Genomic DNA, 6,721 nt, shown 5'->3' with positions numbered 1-6,721 from the left:
TTCTTCAAATTCAATTATGAGTAGCTAGATTTATACTAGGGTTGTGACTCAACCCTAGTGTGTTAAACCTTATGGGTATCTAATTTAGTACTTATTTGTGATTGGGTGTTTATTATTTAGCTTAGTTCATACTTTAATTGTGGAATGAATGGTGGCAAATATTAGTTAATGCCTATTTGACTTAGTCTCTACTTGAGAAAGAGAGACTTAGTCTAGGATAACTTAGCTAACAAGGAATTAAATCAATTGAGAGATTGATTAACCCAATTAAAGGGTTCAACCTAGAGATAGTAATAACCCGACTTGAGCTCTTATCAGCTGTTTTGGGTGATACCCATTTGGTCTTGAGAAAGTAAAATTGGGCAAAATCACTCTCTGACCGAGAGGTACTGAGTGGGTAAATTAGAGTTGATAGCTATAATACACCCCAATCAACAAAACAAGCATTAAAGTCTTTATCCCGTTAGGCAAACACCTAGGTAATGGTCACAACCCTAGGCTTTTTATCTATTTGGAAAAACCTTAAAAATAATTTTCTCTAGTCTTCTTCCTTTATTTTGCAATCAGTAAAGTAAAACTAGAAATAGAAAATAAATCTTTGAGTGAAAGTACAATCTAGATAATTCAATCACTCACAGTAAAATATATACCCCTAACTCCCATCTTAGCTCCCTATGAATTCGACCCCAACTCTTAGTTGGGTTTCTATTATTGCAAACGACCGTTTCATGCCTCTTTTGATGAGTGTCTTGGACGTGATCACTATCCCATTTAGACCTTCCCACAAAGTCTTTCTTTGTTCAATGGTATTGAAGCCATAGACTACAATCATCATGCAGTCGACATTGTTTGTTCTTCCTTTGATTTGACAATGGATGTATTGTGCCCCCCTCTCTATCAGAGTAATTGTATACCAAGTAGTATCCCAGATCAACAATAATCTCCCTTTGGTAACATGTTAGTGATTTGTTATTATTCCCCAACTAGGATAAATGTTATTTAAAACCCTGTTGACATTGTTTTATTTAACTATTGTCTCTATTAATCCAACAAGTTTTATATGTTTTATTTGTAAGTATTGGTAAATCTCTTTTTGCTTGCACCTCTTATTCATCCCTCTGACATTCCAAAATAACTAGGTCATACTTGGATATTGAAAAATCCCTCTGTCCACAGGTAGGGTTGTGATCCCATATATCCCCTCAATCAATGTCTCAAAGCCATACTTAGTTTTAATGAGGGATAACACTGAAAAATTACTTAGATTAAACTCAGGATGTTGCTCTGCTGCTTTACCCTTTGATTGTTGATTTTGCCTAGCACTGTGTTGTATCATCTTATTTTGTTGTTGCTGCAAATCAGTAGTATTGATAGTATTTTTTGCCTGGGCTTATTACTGCTTTCTTTGGGTAGGCATAGGCTTAGCAGTTTTCTCATTTCTATTAATTGGTCCCTTGGATGTCCACTCTTGCGTGACCTTTTTTGTCTCCCTTTCTCTTTTTTGTTAATTTCCATGCCTAGCTTAAGGATTTCATTTATGCCCAACTACGAGACATATACCACAAACTTAGGCTTCCAATCATAGGTGACACTCTATTGGAAAACCTTTCCACTTGGATCCATGACTGCTATCTTAGTAGGTAATGCCTTAGTAACATTCACCTTAATTAACATCCCAGCATACGAAATTCGGCTCTGTTTAGTAGTACATTCATCAGCAAAAACAGGTTTTCCCAAAGCACTAGCTATCCTACTCAAGGATACTTCCCCCCAACAGCTCATCGGCAGCTTAGAAAACTTTACCCACAGGGGAATTTCAGTTGGGAACTCCATACTGAAATCAAAATCTGCAGTCCATGGCTTCAAAATAATAGGTTTATTGTTTATGATATAGGGACATGCATAGAATATCTCATTTTTGTCTCCCAACATTTGGAACTTGACGACATAGTAACCTTCATCGTGCAAGAATAACTCAGGTTCAGCAGTATTTGCCCAATTTAAGGCGATGTACCTCTTCATAGCATTATACCCAGGCATCTCCCCAATTATGTAAACAAGTAGGACACATTTCCATTTCTCAGTTTCCTGTTCAACCTCATCTGTGTCTAATTGAACCACAGGTTGCCCATTCACAATTTGGGGAGGGATATAGGTCAAGGACATACCGTTTGCAGTAGATCTGTTCTTTTGGAACAGATTAGTCCAAGGCATTTTCGGTTGCGTGTTCGTTGCTACTTTATCCATAGCAACTGGTTTCAGCGGCACTGTTACATTGGGAGGACTAGGTTGTCGATTTGCTTCTTCTACTATACAATGGATCTGTGGGTTGTTTGCATGTACAATTGCAGCAGGGGAACTCAAATCTAGTTTCTTCATAGCTCCAGTAGTACTAGACGATGATCCAATTTCCTTCGACGAAATCCCAATTTCTGCCGAATTCAGAGTCTCTTGTGCTTGACCCGGTATGGAAAGTACTTGGTCCTTGTTGACATGAGCTGGTATATATACGATCTCCAATAGAGCTTCCAAACGTAGCAATTGGTAGTGTTCTGGGCCGGCCACGCCCTCTTCCTTTCCCTCTCGCCATGGATCATGTTGGCGTATGTTTAGCTAACATGCGCCTAGAGAGTAGAGAGAGAGTTTAGGATAAGTTAAAAGGTGAAATTATAGTATACTAGCATGGTAAAGTACCAATCATGTACATCTATGTCTCACTCCCTACTATGTATCTACTTAAATAAATCATCACAAAAAATTTGGTCCATTTCTCGATTGGAAAAATGACACTGCATAGTAACTCTCAAAATAATAGTCGAAAATGTATATTTTTGTATATATATTATATATATATATAAATTATACAGATTTTATAAACTTTTTCGACTACGGAATATAAATAATTTCTGGTGCGGGCTAAAAGTGAAAAAAGCCCTTCTCGATTTGTGTGTGTTATCCTGCAGGGCCATACTAATCTTTTCTGTATTGTTCTAAGTTTATCGGATGTTTCCGAAGGGACAATCATCTTGAATTCAATATTAAAATAAGTTTTACGCTGACTTTTATAACCTAGAAAATTTTTCCGTTAACCGAATTTGAGGGTGAATATACAAAGCTTATGTAGGCGCCTAGGCGGAGTTAATTTTATCCTTGCTTGATGATATAAAAGACAGAGCCATCTCTCTTTTTTTTTCCACAATGAAGAAAACGCAGGGCTCATGTTTTATTTACAGATTTCTTATGTATAAAAATAAAAATAAATTCTAGAATATGATATAAAATTAAATAGAAATTGTAACGGACTGCAAAACTAATTGATCCACAGAGAGAGAAGAGCAAATTCTTTTGATAACATTTTAAGCAAAGAATATACTGAGTGACTAAATCAGTATATGTCTAACTAGAATAGATTCATAGAATTTACAAAACTACTTCATAGTAAAATAACACAAATTTACCAGTTGCAGAATTGCTATTAGTGAGAAGACCCACTAATAAATACCAATTGTTTAAGTCAGCTAAAGAACAATAACTTATTACACTTGTAATTGACACTCAGATAATGGGTTGAGGTGTTACCTTTAGAAGGAGCTAAGTGTTGCTGCTATTATTGCACGTATAGAATAAAAAAATAGAAAAAAATTGGCATATATAAATGAACTTAAATATATTAATGGAAAGATGGTTCTTGCTGCCTTTCCACTTGTGCATTATGATATAGATTACAGAACTTCTAGCCTCCAGTTTTCAGGAATTTTCGTGCAAATTATCCAATCTATCAAGAACCGATAAACGAGCTTAACAATTAATATAGCAAGTTGGAAAATATAAACCCTCAAATATTGTGGTAGAGTGGTACATACCGCTCTATGTTTAATTAATAAGAGGTTTCGAGTTTGAACTTCGGAGAATAAATTGCCTTTTTGTAAGGAATGTTTTACCTCTAAATGAGGATTTTGGCGTATTTGGATTAGTTGGACCCCAAAATGGGTACAATACAGCGAGAACTCTTTAGTAACAATTTATGTTAGTAAAAGTTTAAGATTTGTGCACTAACGGTGTATAACCTTTTCACACAAATAAATATAAATTTGATACTATAAAATAACTAGTAACTATTTGTACAAGAATAGTATGCTAATCTAGAAATTAAAATAGTAAACCAGCAATAACAATTAAATCAAACAAAAGTTCTTTATACTTTCAATATATATATGACTTAAATGCAGTTGGTAAGTGGTACTAGTAGTATGGAGCAACATCAAGCTGGTTGGAAAGCTCAACGTCTCTTAAAAAAACATTCTAAAGATGAATAATGGGAATTAAGATAATCACTCCCACTTCATCATCGTGATTAATTATTGTCATTTTAAATTTAGTCTTTGATGTAAGTAATAATGTCAGACCACACAAGAAAATACAAACTTTGGAAGATGATTAGATGCTACTAATAAATTATTTACTGATCGTAATAATAATAAAGATTTGGATTCTACTAAAGGAAAAGGTTACAACCATTTAGCAATGCTAATAATAATATAAATATTGGGATAATATAATGACGGTGGGGCTTTAGTGGCATTGCATATTGTTCAACCGAAACAGCCAAAAAGAGGGAATAAAGTGAATGTGGAGCTTAAATCAATCATTGCAAGTGTCCATTCAAGTGCAATCTCTTTTCTTGTTAATTTCCCACCCGTTCCAATATTGAAATTATGACTAATTCAAATTTGTATTGTATAAAGGTACGTTGAAAAGTGAATAGTTCTCTTTTCATGATCAAGAGCTATAATTAACAAATCCGATCCATTTCAATGCAACCCTCGGTGGTTATTCAAAATGCAATCTAACAACAGCTAGCATTGCATTAAATACGGATACAAAAATTAAAAGAGTATGGAAATCCATCGGTTGTTGCCCATGTTAAAGTTTGTTAGTAAAGAACTAGATTCCCCTTTGGTCAAGCACCATATGAATTTCAACTAATGATGTTTAGACAAGCAACTAATTGTCTTTTTATTTTTATTTTTTGTGTATTGGGGAGTGGGATCTTGGTATGAGTTGGATTGAGTCAAAACAAATATTCAAATTAATTTAGAGAATTACATGAGTTTTTTTTTTTAAATACAATTTTACTAGATAGAGAATTCTCTCCTTTTGATGATAAGAATAAGACTAGTAGTCCGTTTGAATTATAAGCTTTAAGTATTAAAAAACTTTTTTAAGTGATGAAACTCTCGCAGAACCCAAAAGTTGCTACGAAGACAAACAAGCTCCTAAGTAGTCTCTGAAAATGTCAAGTCCACAAACTGTATCTAGATTCTTCTTTGTCAAAGACCTATGTTGCTCCACGACCTCTGTAATCCCAGTTTACCCGTAAAATAGTACAGTTAAATTTATACGTGGTTTTTAGACTAAATTAATTCGATCCTGAAATAACAAGATAATTGAAAACATATATAACACTTAGCCTTGATAGGAAGACAAAATGACAGAAATAAAAACTCTGGTAGTGAAGCCTCTGGGCGCAATAATAATAAGAACAAGAACAGAAAATAAGAAGGTAAAATTGATTAGAGCTTTGAGTAGATTGTAGTATTAGTTTTGCCAGAAAATTTATGTTCTTATAATGATAACAAAGCTCACTATTTATAACTACGTTTAGGAAAGGATGTCCTAGGATCGCGTCCTTCCTTCATGTCAATTATGAGGGCCATTGATGAAGATGTAACGGTGAGCATAAATGTCAAATTTCTTGTAACGGGCAATGTACTTAATCCTATGGAATATTCTCTATTAAATGCTGCCAGGCGGAGATTATTTATTGCATCTCTATGAGCGCTATTCTTTCCGGTGACAGACAGGACCGTTGCCTTCGGTTTTGGCAATCCCCCATCTTAGGTTCCACGTGTCCCTCTTTTGGGCGGCCACGTAACATAACATATTTTACCCTATACAGATAGTCCCCCTACTTTCCGGTGACATAACTTTGTGTCACCGAAAAATTGATAGAAACACTCTTTTTGCCGATTATCGAGGTAATTATGGCCATGAATTTAGCCGCCAAAACTTTTACTTATACACATCAACCTTCTTCCCTTGTACTCCATAATTTTCCAAGCTTTCTAAAATCTTTTTTGCTGTTAATAAACCTTTCTTGAACTCCCTTCAAACAAAAAAGCTTTTCTTTCATCCAAATGGCTTCTTTTTCAAAGAACGTTAGCTTTTCAAAGGACAGGAACAAAGCCGAGAATGCTGCTCCTCCAACGTTGGATTTCATCATTCCTAGAAGTCTTGTTACAACAAAAGACTTCGAAGAGAAATTTTCTTCGGCTCTCCCTCGCACATGGGATGTTGGCAGATATCCTTCTTCCATCCGTTCTTCCAATATTCCTGTTGTGAAGGAAGATTGTCGCTGTCATAATTTGGATATTGTTGCTCTTCATCTATCAGAGCGAGTGACCCTACCCAAGGAGGGTTTACATATTTTTACACATATCCCTTTACTTTGGGTGTGTTCTCTTTGAGTGAAGAGTTTGACTCCGTTATTGCAGAATTCTACCACCGCTATCAGGTATGTTTGGCACAAGTAAGTCCTTCTGTGTAGAGGACGATTGCCTGTCTACGGCGTGCCAAGAGACAGGAGAGGAGCTATCTTTAGCTCATGTGATGAATCTTTATTCCTCAAAATCTTCCGCGGAGGAATGATAAATTTCAGTAA

At 35.2% G+C, this 6,721-nt stretch overlaps 1 non-coding gene across 1 annotated transcript; it reads right to left on the bottom strand.

Moving 5' to 3' along the window:
- Window positions 1-2,920: 2,920 nt before the first annotated feature.
- On the bottom strand, window positions 2,921-3,019 carry LOC142178767 (U6 spliceosomal RNA). The gene has a single exon (XR_012707020.1). It is a non-coding gene; the product is annotated as a U6 spliceosomal RNA (small nuclear RNA).
- Window positions 3,020-6,721: the final 3,702 nt, after the last annotated feature.

Source organism: Nicotiana tabacum, chromosome 24, assembly GCF_000715075.1.
Source record: "Nicotiana tabacum cultivar K326 chromosome 24, ASM71507v2, whole genome shotgun sequence".
Classification (NCBI taxonomy): Eukaryota; Viridiplantae; Streptophyta; class Magnoliopsida; order Solanales; family Solanaceae; genus Nicotiana; species Nicotiana tabacum.
Note: the sequence above shows the minus strand (reverse complement) of the source record. Positions and strands in the feature narration are given on the sequence as shown.